This window comes from Leiobunum rupestre, chromosome 8, assembly GCF_980474605.1.
Source record: "Leiobunum rupestre chromosome 8, qqLeiRupe1.1.hap1, whole genome shotgun sequence".
Lineage (NCBI taxonomy): Eukaryota > Metazoa > Arthropoda > Arachnida > Opiliones > Sclerosomatidae > Leiobunum > Leiobunum rupestre.
The window spans coordinates 38,897,358-38,924,773 of NC_143391.1; the positions used below are offsets into that span (position 1 = coordinate 38,897,358).

The 27,416-nt window shown below is 33.5% G+C and overlaps 1 protein-coding gene across 2 annotated transcripts in view; it reads left to right on the plus strand.

Annotated features, from left to right (window-relative positions):
- The window catches only part of LOC149933370 (POU domain, class 3, transcription factor 2-A-like), a 64,341-nt gene extending 37,198 nt beyond the window's left edge, over positions 1 to 27,143 (plus strand). The window contains exons 2-3 of one of the 2 annotated variants that reach the window (XM_090156268.1): positions 3,809 to 3,866; positions 26,927 to 27,143. The gene's annotated coding sequence lies outside the window, so the exon portion shown is untranslated. The remainder of the gene's footprint in view (positions 1 to 3,808; positions 3,867 to 26,926) is intronic. The other variant, XM_090156269.1, reaches the window with a different exon arrangement.
- Positions 27,144 to 27,416: the final 273 nt, after the last annotated feature.

Sequence of the window (27,416 nt, forward strand, 5' to 3'; positions counted from 1 at the left end):
ATTACAGATCTATAGGAAATATATAGAATTACAATTACAGATCTATAGGAAATATATAGAATTACAATTACAGATCTATAGGAAATATATAGAATTACAATTACAGATCTATAGGAAATATATAGAATTACAATTACAGATCTATAGGAAATATATAGAATTACAATTACAAATCTATAGAAAATATAATTCGATTTACAGTATTATAGAAAATGTATAGAATTTGAATTGGAGATTTGTAGAAAATGTGTAGAATTTGAATTGGAGATTTGTAGAAAATATATAGAATTCTAAATAGAAAATATATAATCAAATTAACAGTAATATAGAAAATGTATAGAGTTAGAATTAGTTCTTCAGAAAATATACAGAGTTCAAATTACAGTACTTCAGAAAATATACAGAGTTCAAATTACAGTTCTTCAGAAAATATAGAGTTCAAATTACAGTTCTTCAGAAAATATACAGAGTTCAAATTACAGTTCAATAGAAAACAAATTAGCCAATAAGTGATAAAAACAGTGAATATAAGTATTTTCAATCAATATTAATGGGTAATTTTTAGGCCTAAAAGAGAAATGTAGGCTCAAGTTCTGTTCTCTGAATCCAAGGTTGCTAGATAACAGGTGTGTAAATCTAATCCAAAATATGGAAATGTGCACTCTGAATGTAATATTGTTTTTATGATATTTCAAAATATTTCCATTCGATAATTTTTTATAACTTTAAAATGTTATGTAATTAACAATTTTTCACTGGTAATGAGATACCACGATTAGGTACAATTAATAAATATATCGTCCAAATTCAAAATTGGGGGAGTGAGAGATAATTTGTACTAGAATTAAGTTACTTCTAATATTGAAACGAGTATAGGGAAACGTATACTCAAAGTTTTATCTTTGACAGAATATTTTGTCTTTCCAATAAAGCGGAGGCAATTTAAAAAATTCAAATAATGGCTTAATAATATTGTAATCGGGTCAATGATTTAATGAAAATAAAAATCCAAGCGTTTGTACCCCAAGTTCAATATCATCCGCGTGCTTTCTTCGGCCTTCGAGCTAAAAAATGCAAATGCCGTAGTCTTAATTAGGTGGCGAAATCTCATATGCTGATGGAATTCCCAATAGCCCCATGGATACTCGTGATCGCGTCACCGCGCGCGCCTAAATAATTTATTATCCGTATAATGTTTTTACGAGGTTATGCTAATTAAGCCGCAAAAATAATTGTGTGTGTTTTTTAAACGTATTCATTCTAGAGATAAGATAATTTATCTAGAATATGTTGGTGTAATTTCGTGTAACTACAATTATTATTGAATTTTTATTCTAATGTATTCAGTTTATCACGCGTCTTATTACGAAACCGTTCAACAAGTGTATACAACTCGTGTAGTGATTATTGGCGTGTTTATATATGTTACGAAGTTTGAATAATTTATACATTTGAAATACTTTGTACGCTTCCGGTTAAGTTAAGTTAACATTACGTAAGATTTTTTAGTTTTGTATTTGTTCTATTACGTAATATTATATTCCCGAAATATTGCAATTTGTTTCGTCGGTTTAATTTGTCACGTGTCGAATAAATCTTTTTAAATTTTATCGATTGGCTACACTTATACTTCTGATATTATATGTAATTTATCAAAAATAAATTTGGCATGGTATGACAGTCTGGTAATCGTAAACAATTCTGTAATTTTGTTACCGATATAGTCATTTTAGCGTAACTTATACTGGTCTCATATCGCATGTGCCCATCATAAATATGAAATCTCTGAAAGAAGGAAATAAATAATTTATGGAATTATTTTATTTCGCGCTTAGTGATATTATCCTTGATATTATACAATATTTTTTTCGCATGAAGTTAGCAACTAACAGACACTGTAAAGTCTGTCGTAGACCATTTTGAGTATAAGTGTACTTTGGGATTATTACGTACGTAGGCTGTTAATGGTAAAATATCCCATCATGTCGGTTATTTGAAACACTTGTGATTCGAATCGCTGACTCGTAGACTCGCGTGTCGGATTTCTGTGTAGCCGTGTATCGGCCATTATTATATTACGAATTGTAGAGGGCGTGCATGTCGAGATAAAAATGTAAATTATCTTCTCACTTATATATAACTGTAGATTTCGCCTCGTCATGTGTAAAAACGCGTTTAAGTTGCCTAATTTGACGAATGACGCCCAGTTTTTTGGCAGATGCGGAGGCATTATATAGGTTATTAATTTTGAAACGAATCTCGAAGTTGGTTATGTTATTCTGGTCACATCGACGCGGGAAATTAACCTGTTAGCGTTTTGCCATATATAAACGGTAGATTTTGCTTTTTCGATTTTTTTTTACATAAAACAAATATAACACTTGCCCAACAACAAAATTAAAATCTGAAGTATATGAATACTGGATCCATATCCGTATAGTGCTCACGTGTACGTTCGCTTATAACGTGTACGTTCGCTTATAACGTGTACGTTCGCTTATAACGTGTACGTTCGCTTATAACGTGTACGTTCGCTTATAACGTGTACGTTCGCTTATAACGTGTACGTTCGCTTATAACGTGTACGTTCGCTTATAACGTGTACGTTCGCTTATAACGTGTACGTTCGCTTATAACGTGTACGTTCGCTTATAACGTGTACGTTCGCTTATAACGTGTACGTTCGCTTATAACGTGTACGTTCGCTTATAACGTGTACGTTCGCTTATAACGTGTACGTTCGCTTATAACGTGTACGTTCGCTTATAACGTGTACGTTCGCTTATAACGTGTACGTTCGCTTATAACGTGTACGTTCGCTTATAACGTGTACGTTCGCTTATAACGTGTACGTTCGCTTATAACGTGTACGTTCGCTTATGACGTGTACGTTCGCTTATGACGTGTACGTTCGCTTATGACGTGTACGTTCGCTTATGACGTGTACGTTCGCTTATGACGTGTACGTTCGCTTATAACGTGTACGTTCGCTTATAACGTGTACGTTCGCTTATAACGTGTACGTTCGCTTATAACGTGTACGTTCGCTTATAACGTGTACGTTCGCTTATAACGTGTACGTTCGCTTATAACGTGTACGTTCGCTTATAACGTGTACGTTCGCTTATAACGTGTACGTTCGCTTATAACGTGTACGTTCGCTTATGACGTGTACGTTCGCTTATGAAGTGTACGTTCGCTTATGACGTGTACGTTCGCTTATGACGTGTACGTTCGCTTATGACGTGTACGTTCGCTTATGACGTGTACGTTCGCTTATAACGTGTACGTTCGCTTATAACGTGTACGTTCGCTTATAACGTGTACGTTCGCTTATAACGTGTACGTTCGCTTATAACGTGTACGTTCGCTTATAACGTGTACGTTCGCTTATAACGTGTACGTTCGCTTATAACGTGTACGTTCGCTTATAACGTGTACGTTCGCTTATAACGTGTACGTTCGCTAATATTTTCAAAATACGTTTATAAAAACTGAACAATAGTGAATAACAAATGTGGTTCATTTATAAATAAAATATACCAACATCGTTTTCTTTCTACATTTTAATTGTTAGTCAAAGTAGTACTGGCGGGAAATATTGAGTCGTAATGCGGTATAAACTTCCTTGATTTGGCTGGAAATTCGCTGCCATTGGAAACTGTTTGAAACCTGCAAAGGTACATGTTTCGTATTTATGGCCTAGATGGACACTTCGCTTTATACGAGATATAACATAACTTTGTGTTTTTATTTCATTAAATTACCATTTAGTTTACAATACTAATATTAAACGTTTTCGTAATAGATTTCGAATTGGACGAATTGGCCGTAACGTCTGTTTTGGGATGTAACGCAATTTAACAGTAAGCTTTTTTTCAAATCTTTTCATTCCTTTAAGTTATCAATATTTAATTAAACGTTAAAAAACGTTTGCCTATAACGTAAGAAAAATCGAACTACATAAATTTAGAGGGAAATCGGGTAAAGATTGAGAATGTGGTGACATCTCTCGGGTGAAAGTGACATGAAATTATCATTTGTTTATCTAAGGAATGAACTATCCCATACTAGTAAGCTTATAAGAATATAGTTTTCGAGATCAACGTTACCGGTTAGCACTGACAAAAGCGGATAATTCTCAATATCCGTCGGAAACATTAGTTCAGTGATAAAGTTATTGGTTTCTAATTAGATACTGTTTAACATCATTACGACCTAAGACATTTTGAATTTTAAATATTTCATTTTTCTATGATGAGAAAGAGCATCGTAAATTAAGCCTTTAACGATTAAAAGAGCACGGCAAAGTAAACCTTTAACGATTAAAAGAGCAAGACAAATTAAGTCTTTAACGATGAAAAGAGCACGGTAAATTAAACCTCTAACGATTAAAAGAGCGTGGCATATTAAGCCTCTAACGATTAAAAGAGCGTGGCATATTAAGCCTCTAACGATTAAAAGAGCGTAGCAAGTTAAGCCTTTAACGATTAAATGAACACGGCAAATTAAGCCTTTAACGATTAAAATCCGTAGTTAATTGAAATAATCTACTTGGTGCCGTATTCTGACTTGCTAGTGAATTAATTGTTATTAAATTAATAATTCCAATAATTAAATGCTATTTTAGAAGTCATCATTGACGAACTTTCGCGTTATTTAAAATAAATAAAAAAGAAAATGTTAGAGATTGAATAAGTCCATAAATATACGTATGGTTGATAATCCTTTAGTCGTAATCACAGACATGAACCACGGGAGATATACGGTCCTACCATCACCCCCTTATTATAAAGCTAGCCCTCAAAAAATTCCAATAAAAAATACTATTCTTATGTATATAAAATATAAAGAGTTCTTTTTGTAACGCGCAGAGATTAGGAAAAAATTAGGCCACTTAAATTTTTTTTTCTCCTCGGAAGGAAGAGGGTGACCCCTAGCGATGGCCCTAACAAATGATCGGCTTGTGTATAATACCGACGGGGCCTTTAGTTATGGAGCATAGGGTTAGCAGTTTTATCGGCTATTCTAATCATTCTTATAAAATGTAGAGAGAGAGAGTGAAAAAGTGGCAGTGGGGGACATTCATTGTGTTGGCTCTGAGATAGGGTTGCGAGATCGTGTCCTCGCATTGAAAAGGACGAACAGGGAGGAGAATAAGTCCTACTTTGTTACTCTATGGGTGTATTCTACCTCTATTCACTCGAGCCAATACAAAAACAATTTCCCTATTATCAGAAAGATCATTTTTTGATTTTATTTTTGTTGAAAAGACTTTGATTTGGTTATAGCTAAGCTACGCGTACGAAGAAGAACGAAGATATCAAGAAATCAACCCAATTTACCTTTTACCGAAATATTCTATAGACTTTCTATAGACAATATCACTTACAAAACTTTCTATAGAAAGTTACCACTTATTGAAACGACTTTGATTTGGTGGTAACTAAACTACGCGTACGAAGAAGTACGAAGATATCAAGAAATCAACCCAAAAGATTCTATAGACTTTCTAATAACAATTTAATTTACAAAACTTTCTATAGCAAAATATACTATTTAATTTTTGTTGAAACCCCTTTTTATTATACGGCTTAATTTTATATATAAACTACGCGTACAGATATGTCAAGAAATAAACCCAAATTAACCCTTACGAAAATAGTCTATAGAAAATTTAACTTACCAAACCTTTTTATAGAAAAAGACCCTTTTCTATTTTATTTTTACTAAAACGATTTTGGTATCGTTTACACGTAAGCTATGTTGAAAGATCTAAATAAATCAGCCTAATTTTCCTTAAAAAAATATTTCTATAGAAAATTCACCTCGTTTGTAATCAAGTAAATTTAAGGTTTAAGGTTTTCCATGTCCTATTCAGTACCGTATTAATATTTCTATAGCAAAACCTCGAAATTATTAGGTCATTTTCTTTAATAGAATTCATTAAACCTTGGGATAATTTTTCTATCGGATTCCGATTATATAGAATATATTTTTGAAATGTTTATAAGTTTATAAGTGATCAAACTGACGATAGATTTTGCGATGCGATTATAAGACTAATGTTTTGAAGTGCATAGAAAAATTCTAAAAATTTGGCTCGAGTGACCATATTTTTGTAACACATCAGTGATGTTGGTTTGAAATAGTTTTTTATATTTGATAAGTTTTAATCTAAAGCCAATTTCGTATTGTAAGGGTATCTATAAAAATATTTATATGGAAACCTAATTGAAACTTTAAGGTCAATCTATAAGAAATTAGGTTATTATTCAATAGTTATTGAAATCACCCGACAAATTCTGATTTTATTTTATAGAAATATTTATTGTTTACGGTATATACAAATCTTTATATTTTCTAAAAATTTCCATAAGATTATATAGAAAGTCTATAGAAATTTGTTTTTAAGGAATACGAACTCTCTACTTCGAAACACTAATAACTATACTTCGGGGAAGGGGGGATGCCATAAAATATTATTGAAATAAATTTATAATGTTTATTTTTGAAGTTTCTCGAAGGGAAAGCGTATAATTTAGTCCAACTACATTTGATATTTCCGAAAGTCGCAAAAATAAAGAGGAAATCGTCGAAACTGGATCAGGTATGGCGTGTAATATATATCAGACAGCTGAATCGTCAATGCGTGCCTTAATGGCCCCAGTTTTCGGTTCGAGAAAAGAGAAAAAATCCGAGGGAGATTCATGCATTTATGCATAAGGCCAATTATGAAGTTCGGAAAAGTAGCATTCAGTCTAGCTCGGGATCCCCAATTAAAGGCGAGGAATGTCATCCACACCGGCTTGTTTGCTGTCCCGATACAAGATCACAACGGGGCAGATGCAACCTGGCCCAAGCTTTCTCGGTAAGATAGATTCTATAAGTTCCCAGCCCCTACCTCGAAATTTTGGGAGCGGTCCGCGATGGATAAGTCCACTCTCTTGATCTCTTCTCCATGTAGATTTAATAGCTTAAGGGGTCAAACTTATTTTTCGTTTCGTGGCTTTGTCTTCTAACGTGTCACTGTCTTCCTCGGAAAAATATCGTTCGCTTTCTAACCGGGGATTTTTAAGAAACATTTTGGACCCGCGTAAAAACATTAATAGGTGAGTCGGGTCTGATAAGAGGGTCCAGATATATTTTCGGGAGAGTGGGATGACCAAAGATGGCCCGAGGACGAAATCCGTATCATGCACGTACTGGAAAAAAAGCTAAGGTTCGTCTAATTCTCGCTTGCCTATAGCAGGGGCGTGGGCAATGGGCTAGAGAAATCATTACTTACAATTTTTTTTTTGAGAACCGCGGTACTGATGGGAGAAAACATATTGTGTAAGAAGGGGAAACGTATGGACTGGCCCCAACAACTCCCATAGCGTGGGACCGCAGACCAGCCCAGTCTGCCAAATATTTTTTGTTGTTTTTTTTTGGGCCTTGTTTTTGATGGAAGATGTCGATAAGGTGTGTCCACGTTACGGTATTATATTACTTTGGCTGCAAAGTGGATGAGCCGTATCATTACGGAGAAAGTTTATCGCTTTGTTGTTCGATACTTCTGCACTATAGTGCACCCAAATTTAATTCGTTGCGAGACGAATTGGATAGGGTGAAAGTTATTAACGTTTACCGAAAAAAATGTTGACAAATTCCAAATGTGGGCTATGACTTTTGATATTGAGAAAAATTATTTTAACAATTTTTAGAATGGACCGTTCACACTACTTATCTAAAGGTTGCGGTTTGTCTTATCAACATTTGTCGTTACAACTTGAATATTTTGTGGGTCAAAGGAACGATTTGAATCCTAAAAATATCCATAAAATTACACCTCACGGTCCTACTTGATCAACCGTACCAAAAACATTCTATAGAAATTCTATAATATCAGTAAAATCCAACAGAAAATGACGCGCAATTCTATAAAATCCTACGGAAAATGACGCGCATTTCTATAAACGCCTATAGAAAAATGACGCGCAATTCTATAAACGCCTATAGAAAATGACGCGCAATTCTATAAACGCCTATAGAAAAATGACGCGCAATTCTATAAACGCCTATATAAAAATTGCGCGCAGTTCTATAGAAATAAAAAGTTTCTTCTATAGAATTTATGTATAGAGAATTTTATAATATATAAAAATGCCTGGACGTTTTATAGAACATCATTTTATAGAATATAAATAGTTCAATAGAAATATATCATAGTTATAATTTCTATACAAACCAAGGTAATTTTCGACGAGTTTAATTGGTTTTTCCTCAAGCCAAACCTTAGAGAGTTAGCGGTGATAGCTATAGTGTCTTCTGATATAATGGGCCTGGCATTTTTTGTCTGGGAGGTGTAGAAAGAAAATTGCTCGGTTCGGATGATGGCGAACAAAATATTTTAGGGTTCGAATTTGGTAGAAAAGTCGGGGAGTGAACGCGCGCGTTATTTCTCTTGATATAATAAGAAAGCGTTGGGTATAACCTTGGCAAGGGGGAGGGGCCAAGGGGTCGCGGCGGACGGCCCGCTCAAATTAAGGCCCGCGGAGAGAAACAACTATTATGGAAGATCAGCTAGTTTTCGAAGCCGAGTGTTTTTTTCGAGCCGCAGAATGTCTCCCCGCGCTGATGAAAGATGGGGCCGCCGCCGACTTTCCAGTTTTCCCTCTCGCCAGTTCTTCATCCACCTCTCCTCCTTATAAATGCCATACCGCGCCAAACCCGAAAGATTGAGCAGTTCGGTTAATTTAAAATTAATACCGACGGGGGTAGGCACTTCATATTCGCTGGAAATCACCCAAAAGATAAGGAAAAAATCATGGATATAGCCAATGGAAAGCCAAATTATTGGGTCATGTCACAGAAATATTGCTTTAAAATAATAGATATTATTGAAATATTTCGGGGAAATCGTAGAAATATTTCAGGGAACTCGTAAAATTATTGCCGGGAAATGTATAGAAATATTGCAGGGAAATCTATAGAAATATTGCCGGGAAAATCTTTAGAAATATTGCCGGGAAATCTTTAGAAATATTGCCGGGAAATCTATAGAAATATTGCCGGGAAATCTATAGAAATATTGCCGGGAAATCTATAGAAATATTGCCGAGAAATCTTTATAAATATTGCCGAGAAATCTTTATAAATATTGCCGAGAAATCTTTATAAATATTGCCGGGAAATCTTTATAAATATTGCCGGGAAATCTTTATAAATATTGCCGGGAAATCTATAGAAATATTGCCGAAAAAGTTATAGAAATATTGCCGAGAAATCTATAGAAATATTGACGAGAAATCTATAGAAATATTGCCGAGAAATCTTTATAAATATTGCCGGGAAATCTTTATAAATATTGCCGGGAAATCTTTATAAATATTGCCGGGAAATCTTTATAAATATTGCCGGGAAATCTTTATAAATATTGCCGAAATATTTATAAATATTGCCGAAATATTTATAGAAATATTGCCGAGAAATCTATAGAAATATTGCGGGGAAATCTATAGAAATATTGCGGGGAAATCTATAGAAATGTACCGGGGAAATCTATAGAAATGTTGCCGGGGAAATCTATAGAAATGTTGCCGGGGAAATCTATAGAAATGTTGCCGGGGAAATCTATAGAAATGTTGCCGGGGAAATCTATAGAAATGTTGCCGGGGAAATCTATAGAAATGTTGCCGGGGAAATCTATAGAAATGTTGCCGGGGAAATCTATAGAAATGTTGCCGGGGAAATCTATAGAAATGTTGCCGGGGAAATCTATAGAAATGTTGCCGGGGAAATCTATAGAAATGTTTCCGAGAAATTATAGAAACGATATTGCGAAGATTTTAGATATACAGACTTCGCAAAACATTCAATTATTAAGTAATGACATTTTGTGCAATTTTATAGTACAGAAACTAATTCTATTTTTCAAAAGCTTATTTAGAAAATTCACGGTTTCAAATATACTTACAGAATTTCTCAAAATATTATCCATAATTTAAATATTAATGATATTTTTTAACAATCTAAATAGACTCGTTAAAACTACGAATTGTCAAATATAGGGCTCGCTCGAAGTAAAATAATTCATTAACATGTAATTTAACACTTCGAAATCGAAAGGTTTCATCGTGATCGAGAAAAATTAATTGAAATTTTTTGACATTGTATTATTGCAAATCTATCTATTTTATTTATTAATATAATAATTAATTTATTATTATTATTATTATTATTATTATTATTATTATTATTATTATTATTATTATTATTATTATTATTATTATTATTATTATTATTATTATTATTATTATTATTATTATTATTTTTAATTTATATATTTATTTGCTGATGATATGATGTGAAATAACTGACCTCAAAACTAATTTCAATAGTTAATTAGTTTTAATGTATTACCTAATAAACTAAACTATTAAGTACAGTACTAGATAAACGTTTTATGTTTAGTATTTGGATGTAAATGTTTAAGATCTGGGTCTAGAATTGGAAAACCATTAAGTGGTTGAGTTTTATATGTAAAACTTTGGTAAACAATTTTTATAGAAATTTTATAGAACTAGAATGGTATACTGAAAACAAAAATGTCTATATATTCCAAATGTATGCCATTTTTTAAATAATGGTTTTATATTTCATATTTCTATATAGAAAAATTGTTTAAAAAATGGCATATATTTGGAATATATAGAAATTTTGGTTTTTAGTATATCATTCGGATTACAGTTCTATAAAATTTCTATAAAAATTGTTAACCAAAATTTTACATATAAAACCATTAAGTGGTTGATAATTATATTTCATATTTCTATAGAAAAATTTATAAATTTAATTTATATTAAAGAAACCCTTAGTTTTTCTATAGCAATCTGAAAGATTTTCATAGAAAACCTATAGAAATATTTTAAAGGTTTGATAAAACTTGAAAATAGGTTTAAATTTGTGGAAATTTTAAATAATCCCTTTATGAATAAAACGCTAAATGAGCGTTTTATTCAATAGCCACTACGTTAATTTAGGCTCGCGGTTGCGGTCCCAGGACGGCGATTGTACCCGTAAAAAAGATGTTTGCGTAATAATAAGCGCTGATAAAAGCGCAGACATAACAAACACGGCGGGGATGGGCTCGTAAACATTTTCTTAATTGATGCGGCAGCAAAAACGAAATAATAACCAGTTAACGTCAGAAACGCGCGCGCATTTCAATTAAAGCCATATCAATTACTTAAAAGGATGAGACGGGCATTGTAATGACGCGCCTATATTCTCGCGGCCCCTGACAGTCTGCCTAGACGCGTCGGAATCCGTCCATCCTCGCGTCGGTGTCACTACCAGGAAAGTGCGCGTCTCTATCAAGCAAATGGACGCGTCACGATATTTTGGTAACCCGACTAATAATATCCCCCGCGATTGGCGGAGACGTCAAACGAACCCGACACCCCGAAAAGAAAGTCGGGTACTCGCACTCGGACTAATGTATATTACATCTAATGGTCTCTAATGTATTTAATATCAGAAGTCTATTATATCTTTACTACGAAAGAGCCTAAGTATAGGCTAGAGGCATTTTCGATGTTAAACTGCTGATTTGTATAACGCATTCCGGTTGAAAATTTAACGCTTATTAATGTAAAAAATAAACTGACGTCGTGAGTATAGGGATATTTACTAACTTATAGACCATATTTTACTGATTAAATAGTTTTAGTAAATAAATATATGGAGTATTTTACGAAGCACTATTTGTATTACTCCGCCTGACGATGTAAAATGTAGAAATTAAACTGCGTAGGGATATTTACTTCCTTATAGACCATATTTTACTGATGAAATAGTTTTAGTAAATGAGTATTTGGTGCATTTTACGAAGCACTATTTGTAGTACTCCGCCTGACGATGTAAAATGTAGAAATTAAACTGAGTAGGGATATTTAGTTACTTATAGACCATATTTTACCAATGAAATAGTTTTAGTAAATTAATATATGGAGTATTTTACGAAGCACTATTTGTATTACTCCGCCTGATGATGTAAAATGTAGAAATTTAAATGCGTAGGGATAATTAGTTACTTATAGACCATGATGAAATAGTTTTAGTAAAATCAGCGGTAGCCTGCGAAGGTATACAAGCAAATATTATTAACAATATAGGATGATGGATACTTTTCTCTATGATATATATATTATATACCTCTGATAATATCTAATGGTTCGTATATGCATTTGATACATCCGTATATGGTGTCGTCGAAGATACCACAGTCGACGGAGATGGCGATATTGTCCCCCGGGAATCCGGACCGCGTCACTCGGTTCTCGAATGGCGTGACAGTCATCCATTCGCGTCGTTAGTGCAAGGCGTAAAAAAATATAATCCCCCCCCCCTTATTCTATCCATTTTATATCCCTTTTTTATTATTCTACGAGATGGCGTAAAAAGAAGCTCACTTATAAGCCACACCTTTTCACGAAATCGACATCCGAGGCGCTTATCAATTACTGACATATCATTCTTAACCGCGTGGTATTATCCGTATAGCGACATTCCGTATCAAAGACGTTCCATATAATTAAGTCGCGATTTTGCTGATTAATATTAGCATTTTTCGCTGAGACTTTACGGAATCGTGTCCGAAGTAAATTAAAAAAAAAACGTTGTATGCCAAATTTCCTTTTGTACATTGTCTGATTATTGTAATCTCGTATGGAAATGTGCTAATTCCATAATGCTTTTTTGTGTAAATTGCGCTTTTTGGGCGCTGTCCGTCATATCGACAATCCCCCTGAAACTCATTATTCGTTTAATATCTTTATTTCTTTTAGTTTTCAAGCGTGATTTTGTTCAACTGTAGAAAATATTTTTCAGCTTTTTTGTGGGACACATTTTAGTATCGTTAATATGACAAACGGTAGTTCCGAACAGAAAATTCGTCACTTCCAAACTCTGTTGGGCGGAATCACTGCCATGCACGTTAGTTTGATATCACTCAAAGCACGTTTAGGTTTAAAATGTAAAAAATTACTACCTTTTGAAGTGAAGATAGTGTTTAACTTACAAAAGGAGACGACCCGAGGTGTAACGCACCGATTTTGTTCAAACTCGGGTGTTTTGTAGACTTTCATGTAACTTGAAAAACCCTAAAGGGAAAGGTCTCCATAGGCAATCGTTTTGCCATGATAACCAAAAATGTTTTTGACAACACCAAATGGAAATTTTCCCAACACCAAATGGAAATTTTCCCCTTGAATATAACATTGGAACCTGTCCAATTTTAAGGGTTACCCCCCCCTGTAAAAATTTTAATCAATTTCGAACTTTTTAATTTTTTTTTATTTACATTTTTGTTTTTAGCATTATAATTTTTAAATTTTTATAGGGGGTGGTACCCTTAAAATTGATCAGATTCCCATGTTATAATCAACGGTAAAATTTCCATTTGGTGTTGTGAAAAACATTTTTGGTTGCCATGGCAAAACGGTTGCCTATAGAGACATTTCCCTTTAGGGTTTTTGAAGTAACATGAAGGTCTACCAAACCTCCGAGTTTGAACAAAATCGGTGTGTTAAACTTCGGGTCGTCTCCTTAGTAAATTTGGTGTTCAGATTCCATAATTCATCATTTATGTGGCGTTATTTTTACTTTTGAATCTTCTGTAAGCCTTGTCAAAGGCTGACTTTGTCGATTTCTCGAGCGTGGTTAGACTACTCTGCCGTGCAAAGCACAAAAGCATTAACGACCAAAACCAAAATATGGAGAAAACCCGCGAAATTCAAACTTTCTTCGCCTTAAGATACCGCAACTTACTTCTTTCAAGTTTATATAGAAGTCTTGGATTTTTCAACTCAAATTATATTCTGGTACTAAACAATTTACAGGCCAAACAATATTTCAAAAATATCATTAAAACCATGTCTTAAAACGCGAAAAAAATGCGTTTTGATTTGACTTTTAAAGAAAATAAACACAATAATGCGTTTTTGGTTTGAAAATAATGCAAAAACCTAAAATAATGCGTTTTGCAACAAGTCATTTCTCTAAGAACAAAAATTTTAAATTCGAAAATTAGTTCAAGATTGAACTGAACGTATAAAATAAGGAGAAATAAAACCAAAATCTGTAAATCGAAAATTTGGTCGTTTATGCTTTTGTGCTTTGCACGGCAGTACTAATAATTCGTGTAGAATCACATTCCATAGTCAGGTTATAATTTAAACGGTTATTGGCGTAACAGATTATCATTAAAAATTTAGTTTTTAAATGCATAATTATCATATTGTACGATTGCTAGGAATAATTAAAATAAAGATTTTGAGCTTAGATTATAGTAAATATTAAGTTAGAAACCTACAAACTACTTCATTGTATACTTCACAGATACTAGCTATTTTGGTTTAGCACGACCTCAATATTTAGGAACTGTTCGCTCAAGCTCGTTCTTTAAGAATTAAGTGTAAATTAATATTAAAATTCAACCGATTACTGTCCCATTTTATAGTCGTTTTTACATGAGGACCAATCTCCTATTTAACAGATACGTTTTTGAAAATGCATAGCAGTTTTAAACCCAATTATACAGGGTTTTTCAAAATATTATGCGCAAAACCATGCAGCAGGGAAATGCGAACATTATGGTTTGAGTTCGTGTGATTAGAAAAAAAGGGACTTTGTAAAAAAATCGAGGTAACCAGCGTAAAAAGGTAAACTTAAACAGTATTTAAAGTCCCTGCTGCATAGTTTGGCGCTTGTTGCAGCCTACTTCCAGGGGCTAGTAGGCCACACTTTGAATCTCTCTGGCGCTCTTTTCACTCATCGTAGGAAAATGAAAAAAAAAAACAGGAATACTTCTCAACTCACCCCCTATAACTCCTTAAAATCATTGCGTAACCTTTTTAAACATCCTGTATTTAATAATGATTTTACTTTGTGCACTTAAGAATGTCAGTAGATCTTTTCGAGAATAATTTGATAGGTTTCGAAATATTCTTTTTCAAATTGTTAGCTCCCGAAAATATAAAAATTCTGACAACATTGTCAATTTTTGGAAATCAAGAGAATCAAAATTAGCAAAGAAACGCGATAATTTGACAAAACCGACGGAACGAGTGTCGCGAACGTCAGCCCTAAAAAAAGGGAGACACCGTCTCAAATTTGGCGTGGGTTTCCTGGTTCCTAATTAGGGGCATAGAGAGGACAAACTTCTAAGTATACCGGTAATACCATTTTACCCAAAAAGAAGGTACCTCCCTTCGGATGGAGCTTTATAAGTTCCGAGAATTTACGCGGAAGATATTTCTTGTTCGCTCTTTCTGGCGCGTTTCGAAGTCTTTCACGGTTTTTTTCTCACGGTATATTTTGTCGAAGATGACGTTCGGAAAAAGAAATGGTAGTTTTCGGTGATCGCCGTAATGTTTGGCATGAAAGTACGTAATGATAGCTCACGGAGCAAAAGTCGTAAATGGCGGGTGTAACTTTTCACACCCTACCATCCACTTACGAAGGGGCTGATTTCTCTTGGTTTTGGCTATAGCGAAAGGGCCGAGTTGCACCCTGGCCCCCCTGAGCACGACACGGTGCGCGCTTCGTACGATGTGAAATGGCCGTAGCCGTCACTTCTGGTATTGGGAAATGTCAATGACTACATTGTTTCCAAATCTTGGGGCATTATATTTAACGAAGCCAAAATTCTCCGTCGTTTCAAACTAAAATAACGCTTCGTAGCTTTAAAGAGGGAATGCACGCTAGATTTTGCCTACTTCAAATCTTCTTTCAGTATATCCAGAAGCATATAATGGTGGGGTGGCGAAGTGGCTAGAACTTTCACCTCGCAGCTAGAGGAGCCGGGTTCGATCTCAATTTGTGGAACTGTGTGGAAACTCGGAACAACTCCTTCCGCGTTGAGTTTGCAAGTTGTCTATTCGCTGGTTATTGGGTTTTTCCTGAGTTCTTCTATTTCCCCTTTCCATAAAAACTTTTTGAGGTTAACGGTAATAGTTAGTGTAGGGAGCTGTTGGCTCGCGTGGCATTAAAGGCTCGCCACTACCCTCTTATACGCATTGTAACCCGGTCTCCTGAATTATCGCTCGATGACTTGGGCCTAAGGTGGTCCCTTGGGTATTAGCCTAGCTGATTGTTATAAAGATTCCACCAACGGTCACAGCAGACGAAATTTTGTAATGATACCAGCGTCATGTCTAGATTCTTGGATGAACCATCATTTAGCAGATGACAGTTTCTAGAATCCTGAGAGCTTTGCTAATTAATAATTAATCATTGAATATGAGGATGACGGATTTGTTTCGTCTGCCGCGAGCTAGTTTCCATGACAGGTTGGGATAGGCTTATTTGTTAAAACTTAAAGCCAAACAACGTGAGCTAATGAAGCGACATCTGACTGAAGTCGCTCGGAACTATCTTCTAACTAGTGAACTTAAAACATCAAAACTTTCTTAATTGTATATCAACTGAATCCGAGCTATTTGTAAAAGCCAGAAGCCACTTGCTCGAAAATTTAAATATTTTTTCTTAACACAATATTTTATAATCTATCGACTATTTTGAGATTATTTTAATTAAATAGTTAAAATAAGCTGTTATAAAGGTTTTAATAAGTTCTCAATCTAATTTATCGCGAATTTATGCTCAATAACCCTGCTAACTACGTTCAAATTACACGTATTCAAAATTTACCTTTTTATATTATAGTCCATAAAGAATTGATATTCAATACTTTAAAAACTCTTAACGTTAGCTATATATTTTCTATATTCCCATTTGGTTTAGTTTTAATTTATTTCTCGGATTTAATTTGCATGTCGGCATTAACTAAACGTTAATAATATTATCTCGCTTCTATTATTCCGCTTGCAAGCAAAAATGACCTTTAAAAAACCTTCTTTATGCGCGAAGAGAAATTTTTTCATTGGCAATCTGGACTAATTTTTATACCTTTCATTCATATATGCCGAACAATGGCGCGATAATAGCCGAATGTTGGTGTGCAAATTTATGCGGTGAAATCTGAACAGCGCACAATCGAGCAAACCCACAATATATTTAAATCGTTCAGACGGTAGGTAGGGATGGCATTATTAAAAAGGAGAATTTCGCCATGAGAAAAGAACTAAATTTAAAGTTGAAGCGAGGCGTGGCCGCTATTAAATTCCCTAAACGAACTATATACACTTTAATTCGTGAAGAATTACTCTCCCGACTATAAAAGGCAAAAAAAAATATCTTTTGGTATAGTCGCTATAGTTTCTTTGTGTTGCAATACCGCGTACTATCATATTTTATAACCGTCCAGGAAGGAAAATTTACTGGAACCATTTAACAAATCTATTTAAACGAACCTTGACTCCTTCGTACATGAAAACTTACTTTTTTTGTTTTTTTAAAAAACCAGCTAAAATATATTTCATTTTTTAAAAATTCGGTTAAAGTTTGTTTCCCGAAAATTTAAAAGAAAATGCAAGCCGACCGTTAATAAAGCGCGAGACCGCCGATAGCGCGGGCCCTATAAGAGCTAGCTGTTTATTACTGGATATAACTAACAAGGAGACTATCCGAGGTGTAACACACCGATTTTGTTAAAACTCGGTTTTTAAGTAGGCCTTAATGAATCATGAAAATTCCCAAAAGGAAAAGTTTCAACGAGCATTAGTTTTGCCATGGAAACCGAAAATGTTTTTGACAACACAAAATGGAAAATTCCTTACCGAAAAAACCATGGGATTTTGATAATTTGATCAATTTAATTTTTTCGTCAATTTTGATAAATCTTTTCTAGTTTTCGCATTTTAAATTTTTTAATTTTTTGGGAAATCCCATGTTATTTTCGGTAAGGAATTTTCCATTTTGTGTTGTCAAAAACATTTTCAGTTGCCATGGCAAAACTATTGCCCGTTGAAACTTTTCCTTTTGGGAATTTTCACGATTCATTATGGCCTACTTAACCCCCGAGTTTGAACAAAATCGGTGTGTTACACCTCGGGTAGTCTCCTTTGTAAGATTTCAAGCTTTCAAAAAATATTGAAATTTTATTGCCAAAATCTGATTTTCAGGCTTATTGAGGCAACTTCATTTATCCGAAATCTTACCTTTAAAAACCATAAAATATATCTTAACAGACAATAAATAATTTGTTACATTTCTTTATTCGTATCAACTTGCATATTTCAGTATAAAGGCCATTTTGATTGTTACGTTATTTCCCGGTTTATTAAGATTTTTTTCATTATTATTATTACTTCCTAATCGGGGCCCTAACTTAATTAGGGTCTAACGATCGGTTGGTTTAACAAACTAGATAATGCAATTTAAAATGGACAAAATCATTATTATTATAACGCCGAATATGGCTTCTTTTGTTAGGAACGGCAGAACAGTTTTGCAATTTAGAAAAATGAATTTCAATGAGGATAAAGCATTTACATGGAAAATAAAACTCAATTTACATTTATATGAAGACAGGCGAAACTGTTGCTTGGCGAGTTTGACGTACGGGGAAAAAAAGATTTCGTTTGGTTGTAAATATAGGAAGAACGGTACAATTGAGATTTCTGTATAGCTTCGAATTACTTCATTATGGGATCAGCCAATCTTATTTCTTCTACCTAATGGCCGAGCGTGCTTCGTAATTGGTCTTAGTGGGTCAAACTTCGGAGTATCCGGTACTTTTCAAATGTCTATCCCAACTAGCGAGATAAGGAAAAAATCAAAATTAATCGGGTTTACGCGTGAAGCAGGGGCGTAGGAAAATATTGACTGATCTAATTGCTCCCTCCAAATTTTGGTCATACAAATTTTCAAATTGACGAGTTCAAATCATACTACGAAAGTTTGATCTTCCTGCGCGTCTTTAGAATAACCATTTATGTAAAACTATACTTGAGATTTACTGAAATTTACCTTAATTTATTGTATTTTTTTATCTTAACTTTCTTAAAATTTCCAAATAGTAAAATATTTAATTTTAAGTTGTTTTTTAGCTTTGAAAAAAGGTGACCTTATCTCGTCCAACTTATATTTTTATTTTATTTAGTTGGTTTATAAAGTTTACTTACAAGGAGACATCCCGAGTTGTTTATCCCCGATTTTTTTCAAACTCGAGGGTTAAGTAGATCTTCATTTACCTTGAATGTTCATAAAGGGAAAAGTTTCAATGGCCATTCGTTTTGCCATGACAACCAAAAATGTTTATCACAACTCCAATTTAAACTTTCTCTACGTAAAATAGCATGGGAAAATCACGGCTTGTAAGGCTCCTTTTTCAAAATCGATAAATATGGGTAAAATCAATTACCCAAATTTATCGATTTTACCCAATTGTTTTTCCCAAAAATTTTAATATATTTTTTTTAAAATTACAATTCGTGATTTTGCCATGCTATTTTACGTAGAGAAAGTTTGAAAAACATTTTTGGTGGTCAAAACGAATGACCATTGAAACTTTTCCCTTTAGGAGCTTTCAAGGTAAATGAAGATCTACTTAACCCCCGAGTTTAAACAAAATCGGGGAGAAACGCCTCGGGTACTTTCCTTGTTAGTCACGCAGGGCTTTTTCGCAAACATATGGTAAATAAAAAAAGTAATATAGTTTAAGATGGAATAAATCTAGGTACAAACAGTGTAGGAAATTGGTTTTATGTAAAGGTCGAAAAAAGGTCATAAAGGTAACATAGAACAAAGAGATATTGGCTTTGAAAATTAATAGTTGGCTTACATCAAAAGGCAGAGTGCTTTCTTATAGATATTTAGCTGGTTTATCGACGTTTATAGATCGATATTTCATTGAGAGAATTTAATCACTGTAAATTAAATTACATTTTTATTTAGAGGAATTGTAGTAATTAGTTAAAATAATAAATTAAAGGAACATTTATATAAAAAAATTGTTACGTAAGTAGCCCATTTTTTTATTTACTATTCGTCATACTGACGAATAGTAAATAAACCTTTGAAATTAAAAAATAAGTCTATTTAGGAATTTTTGTTAATAAGATTTTTGATGATTCATATTAAATTAATATTTAGTTAAAATATTAAATATTTTACGAATTATTATGAATTATTACTATAATATTATAATATAATAATAATATTTAAAAGGTCCCTTAAAAGTTTACGTTAACGGACAAATGATGGCGCCACCAAAATGAATCCACAGTAGTGTGACGTTACGAGTACATTTCGATGTATATAGTGCTAGCTTAGACTATAGTCATTTCACTTGTCAACCTAGCTTAAATACCTCTAGTTGAAACGTATATTCTGAGCTAATTGAATCTGGAAGTCATTTCGGAAATAACTCAATTTAGTCTTCTAAATATCGAAACAGTCCTCGATATCAGTCGCTAATATTCTCGAATCGGATTTGCGGTTTAACCTTTGGACATTTCTTTTTGGTAAATCTGAGATTTCCACGAAGATGGGGGGAAAATGATAAAAACATTAATATGTCTAATATAATTATACAGTGAGGTAGGGGCCCACCGCCCCCCCCCCCCTTTACCGGCAAAGGCTTCGCGAGGCCTAGCTTTTATATCTATAGATGGCTATCTATATAGGTATATTTTTAAGGAGAACCAAATCATTTTTCTTTTGATTTATATTTCGAAGGAGTAAAGTTCAAAGCACCGCTGACAGAGATAAGGGACTGCAACTCGCAGCGGGCCTAATCATAAATAAATAGTTTTATCCACGAAATTCGCGGGTTTAAAAAATCATAATTCATTTGGTCGCCTGGAGGGTCCTTCGCTCCCGATAGGGTCCAAAATAATATTCAATTCAGGCCACCACCTTTTCTATTCTCCCTCTCTCGTTATTAATCTGCGCGCCGTGTCCCCTCCCTGTATTGATAAAGAACCCCTGATATCAAAGACCAATCAATCCACCCGAATACTAGCTCTGCTGATTATTATCTCGTAATTATTAAGAAACTTCGCTTATTTTGGCCCGAATCTGAGTTGATCTTTTTGTGGTTTCGAAACGCTGTTAAGATAGAAGGGTACCTGTCACCTGAGTTCAGCTTTTTATGACATCGAAACGTTGTTAAAAGTGGAGGGTACCTGTGATATGAGTTAAGCTTTTTAGGACTTCGAAACGCTTTTTAAAGTGGAAAGTACCTGTGATATGAATTGATCGTTTTGTGAGTTTGAAATTGTGTTAAGATAGAAGTGTACTCTGAAAAGGGTTTTTCCATTCGGGGTTTCAAAACACTGTTAAGATAGGAGGGTACCTGTGATATGAGTTCAGCTTTTTATGACTTCGAAACGCTTTTTAAAGTGGAGGGTACCGGTGATATAAACTGATCTTTTTGTGATTTTGAAATTGTGTTAAGATAGAAGTGTACTCTGATAAGGGTTGATCTGTTCGTGGTTTCGATACGCTGTTTAGATAGAAGGGTACCTGTGATATGACTTCGAAATGCTTTTACCTGTGATATGAGTTGAACATTTCGTGGCTATGAAACGCTTTTCAGATAGTACAGTACTGTGATATGAGTTAATCGTTTTATGACTTCGAAACGCTTTTAACAATGGAGGGTACCTGCGATATGAGTTGATCTGTTCGTGGCTATGAAACGCTGTTAAGATAGTACTGTGATATGAGTTGATCTTTTTATGACTTCGACACGCTTTTAACAATGGAGGGTACCTGTGATATGAGTTGATCTGTTCGTGGCTATGAAACGCTTTTAAGATAGTAGAGTACTATGATATGAGTTATAATTTTTATGGGTTTGAAACGCTGTTAAGATAGAAGGGTTCTGTGATATGAATGAAAGGTAGCGCAACCCCGGTTAAAAATAATTCCAGGCTCCAGGAGAGCGATCATTATTTAAGATAACTATACGTATTGGGGTGATATTGGTTTAAATCCCGGGCCCCTCCGCCTGCACGGGCCCAAAACATTTGTACCGTTTCGTTGATCCTGGTTTAGCGGATAATGGTATAATTATCTTTAGAACCGGAATTTATCTTTAACTAAATGTATTTAACTTTCATTGATCGTTTTACGACGTTACATTTATGAACGATCGGAATAGATTGGTGAAAACTACGAAATTTCAAATGAAGTTATCGATTGTTTGCTATCGTTACGTTTTAACGATAGGAGTGTAAGAAAAAAATGTTAATATGTTCATCAAGATTAAATTTATTTATCGAATGCTTTCATCTGGAAAATATGCGATAAATCTGATTTCAGTCTAAGCGAAACGGCCAAGGGAAACGCTTCAAATGAACCCGCGACAATCAACCAAGTTGTTCGTATTGGTGCCAGGCGTACGAGAACTTATATTCTTTGAAACGGGGTTATTGTATTTGCAGTACGAGTACCGCGTTTTCGTGTTTTTAAAATATATTTTAAATTCTAAAAACTTATTTGGACGTATTTAATATAGGGTCAATGGAGGTATAAGTGTGATCAAAATATTTCTTTGGGAGTTTACTTGAAATTACTCTTAAACTAAAAATAGCACCCGCTTAAGAATTGGTACCATTAATACGGCCACTTTATCCTACACAACCACGCAATCAAATATACTATCAATTAAATAGTGATATAAATATTAATTATTTCATGTAACTCTGTTAGTGATCACACTTACCCCTAAAATGCGGGGCCAGTGTGATAGGGGGGTGGGGTCATTGTGATCACTTGAAATCCTTGACCAATCGCAATGAATTTGCATACAGAGGTTAAAAATGGTGTCCCAATAAAGCTTAATTTTTTTCGTAGCTGTAAAATAATATCTTCGTGTGGTCACACTTACCCCGCACTGCAAATTTTGAAAGACTTTTTCAGATTAAATTTTGAAAAGCTCAAAATATTAGCAAAAGCACCAAAGTTTCCTAGCAGGTAAAAGGTTAAGCAGGCTACAAAATACCAAAATGTAAAACCGGTTCGTCATTTAGAAAAAAAATTACAGAACTTTTCTTTGGGCATAAAATCTCTAAACACGAGTAGAAGAGTATGACATTTTTTTAACTAAAATTTTTAAAAACTAAATTTAATTTAAATTCATATTGTAAATATACAAAATGTGTATAATTAAGTATATTTCAATATCCATTCATCAAATATTTTGTTATAATAATATTTGGGGAAATAATAAGGGGTGATCACACTTACCTCCATTGACCCTATTGCTTAAAATAATGACAATTTTAAATTGAACAGTTCAATAGTATTAAAGTAAACCCCATAAGCTTTAAAACTTGATTATCGCCAAACTAGTCTAATAAACTAAAAAATTTTAAACATTAGTATTTTTATTTATAAACCATATTTTTTCCTCTGTAGTAGTTTTAGAAAATAATTACGTGATATGTTGAGCAGTATTTTTTCTTTCGAAATTTAGTTAATAAAATAGGGAGATTAATGCTTCTGTCGAAAGAGATGTATTAAATTTTCCCTATTCCCTCTGACCAATGGTTTTATTATTTAGCCCCACAACTACAAAAAAGTTGGAATATCCTACCTGAAAATAGTTTGAAAATTATAAAGTGCAAAATCCGTCGACTTTATAGATTTTTATCGCGCCAGGCAGCTGATTATACAATGACTTACGGTTGTAAATATTCGTTTCCGTGAAAAAAATAAATATAAAAGAGAAAAAGCCTGTTTGAAGTTTGGATTTAAAATAAGACCCGTTTGACTCGGTTCCGGATATACAGGGCCCAAATTGAGTCGTATGTGGGTGAGGAACGGAGCTAGCTTCTCACTCAGTCACAATAGGAGAAATATTACCGGCAGAGATATTTACTGTTTACTCGGAGCTAGAAACCTCATCAATTTGGATTCACTTTCCACGTGAAGGATCCATTTACCGCTATACGCTTCTGTTGAAGCGCCAAAAGCTGTCAGGTTCAGTGACAGGCTGACAGATGAGTTCCCAGGCGAGCTCCCAGGCTACCTCCCAGGCCACCTTTGCGAGAAAGAGGAAAAACACCCTCGACTCCCGAATTTATGAGATGATATCGCCTTGTATACGAAGTAACGCATCCGCAGAAATAACAAATTAGCCAATTCGGACAACTTTTAAACGGCTTAAGGTTTACTAGCACGATTAAAGTGATACTTACGTCATAGTTTCGAATTTATATGTACGTAAATCTACTCAAACAAATGATACGGGAAAAATTATGCTTTTTGGCTACAGTATTTTTATGTTTGCAGCTTAGTTAAGACTCAATGAAACAGGTTGAATATATGCCACAGTTTAATAACACTCAATAAAACAGGCCGGATATATGCCACAGTTTAGTAGCACTCAATTAAACAGGCCTAAAACAACTGTTTAGTTAGACGCTATAAAATAGGCTGGAAACATGCCGCAGTTTATTAAGACTCACTGAAACAGGTTGAAAATATGCCGCAATTTATTAAGACTCACCAGAGGTTCATAATAAACTCCTTCGGGGGAAGTATTCCATTTCTCATTGAACCCTGCATGTTACTTTGATGATAGATCATTCTGCGACAGTTCAAAAACCGCGGGCGCTTTCCATTGGTTCTTAGTATTATGACGTATTTTGTAAAAAAAAAAAAAGTAGTACCAGAGGTAGTCACCGGGTGGCTTCAGGGCTTTAAAAATAAAATGGCGTCTTTAGACCGAGCTGGAGGCGACAATTATAAATTGATTTACTGTTTTTCCTTATAAATTAAATTTAATGTAATATAATTTTTACGTTAAAGGCTGTTTAACTAATTAAGTTAAAAAATAAATATGAAACAATGACAGGAATCTTTGTAAGAAATAAACTTGAGTCTGCAGTCTTGAGGATAAAGTTTGTAATTTTTTAGCTTTGGCTGCATGTATTATATTACTAATTTTAATTGGTTTTCATTATAAAATTCGATAAATTTATTGTCTAAGAAATAAATATTATTGTTGAAGACTGTTTCGAAAAAGTACCATCAACTGAAGAGAAATAAATTAACAATATTGCACAACCTGAGACTAAGTCTTCTGTCTGACTAAGACCTGTTTCTGTTTTCTATCCAGAATAATGACAATAATACTCTAATAGTGGATATATATTTAAAAACATTAATTAAAATAGTATAAATATTATACATGGCATGAAGTCAATAACTAAACACTTAAGTATTCTTCAAATTTTTTCCAAAAGTCACTTACCTTCCTCTCATGTAGCGATTATTTGGAGCATGGATTAATTAATCCATGATTGGAGTGTTATTTTGTTGGAAAAATGTTGAACACATAAATGATAAGTTAATTGTATAATATTGTGAAGCTTTAGATAATGTTTTTCTATAAAATATAATCATGATAGAGCTGTTTTTGAAGGCTATGAAAATTTTAGTCATAACTGTAAAGAACAAAAATAGATATTATCATGCTGAAGCTCTAGCCAATTAAAAATAAATAGGAAATAATTTTGAAGTGTATATGATTTAAGTCTATTTTACTTTCAATACAATTATTTAAAACCAAAATTTATTTTTTAATATAACTTCTAATTTATTAGAAAACAACTAATGTAAGGCATGAAATCCTATGTTTAAAGTTACTTCCATGGGCATTTTTTTCATTGTTTTATGTTACATAAATTTAATATTTTTATTAAACAAATAGATAAACCAATAAATTTAAGGTTTATATCTTTATCACAGTTGTTCTAGTAAGATAATAAACGTTTGTACACACTAAGTTTTAAATATATAATTCAACTCGTATTTAATATAATTTTCTCAGATGCATTTTCAATCCTGGATGTTACTTATTCACATTAGAAATCTTGGAATTATTTACCTTGTCAATTCTTTCACTTATGATTCTTTGTAGAATTCCTATAAACTGTATGTCATCATAAGGTGAAGTTTTCAGAAAAACAACCAAATTATTTCAACAATATTTTGAAATACATTTTCCATTCACACTCTTTTTTATTTTCAAAGATATTAAATATTTAATTTCCTCTATTATTTTAACTTATTAAAAAGTATACCTTTCATAATTTTATCAGCGATGTTAAACGTCATCCAAGACACGTTATTTAAAGCTCTTTACGTATGCCGACCGCAGACAACGGGCGGCGAACCCGCGTATGGTGTAGGATTATTACCATCCGCGAGTAGGACTCGTTTGTATTACGCGGCGTTAAAGTAGAGCCCGTGAGTGCCGCGGAATGATTTATCATGAATAAACCGAAGTGGAATACTTCCCCCGAAGGGGTTTATTATGAACTTCTGGACTCACTGAAACAGGTCGAAAATATGAAGCAGTTTAGTAGCACTCAATTTAACACGGCTAATATATGCAGCTGTTTCGTTAGACGCAATAAAACCGGCCGGAAATATGCCGCATATTATTAGGATTCAATAAACAAGGACAAATATATGCCAGTTTATTAAGACTCAGTAAAACAGGGCAAAAATATGCAACAGTTAATTATTATTCAATAAAACGGGTGAGAAATATGCAGCAGTTGGACACAATAAACAAGCCGAAAAATGCAGCGAAACAGGCAGAAAATATTCTGCACCTTTTCCAAAAATTAAACTAGAATATTAAATAAAACTTGTTATTAAGTACTACGATTTCCAATGGAAACCGTTTAAAGACTTGCATGGAAATCTATAGAATATCTATAGTTCATAATATTCAATAAAGTTCTATATTCTATTAATCTATAGATCAAATATCGTTTTAGGTTTTTTCAATATCTATATAAATATGATAACATTTCTATAGACTACAGTAATTTGGGTAATTTTTTCTAAGTGATTCTGTTTACATAAAGTATTTTTGCAGTGGAGTTCGGTAGACTTAGATTGAGTAGAAAATGTGATTGGTTTAAAAAGAAAAATAATTAATTAAAAATATTTTTTATTACCCACACCAAGAACTGAACATTTGTAAATAAACATTTATCTTTTATCGTTGCAGGTGACAAAGATGGAAGAGGTGTTTTTCATCAAGTGAGAGTACAAAAATCAAAATGGACGCCGCAGAGAGGGGTCAGCTTTTAACCTCATTCGTTGTTTAGAAACTAAAAACGGCACTCCCCGCGGCTCAAACATTTCATTTTAGTTCTGTCTAAACATCATTTCTTCGTATATTTGGTCAAATTTGTACAGAAAGAGAAATAAACATGCCACTTCATACGTGTATTAAAAATAGTTCCATCTTTTTAATTGCACTTACATTTCTAATTAAGTTTTGGGTATACCCCGAAAACAGTTTTTAAAATATTTCAGAAAAATATGTATTTTTTATTTTGGTCTATTTGAACATAATAGATACATTTTCGTGAATAACGTTAATTTTGTGCAGAGCTTGATGTTCATGCGTTTTTATTCTTGCTATTCCCCTGCTATAGCTATTTTTTCCCATGCAAAATTTCATCCATGGTCAGTAGGATTGTCTATGCTAATTA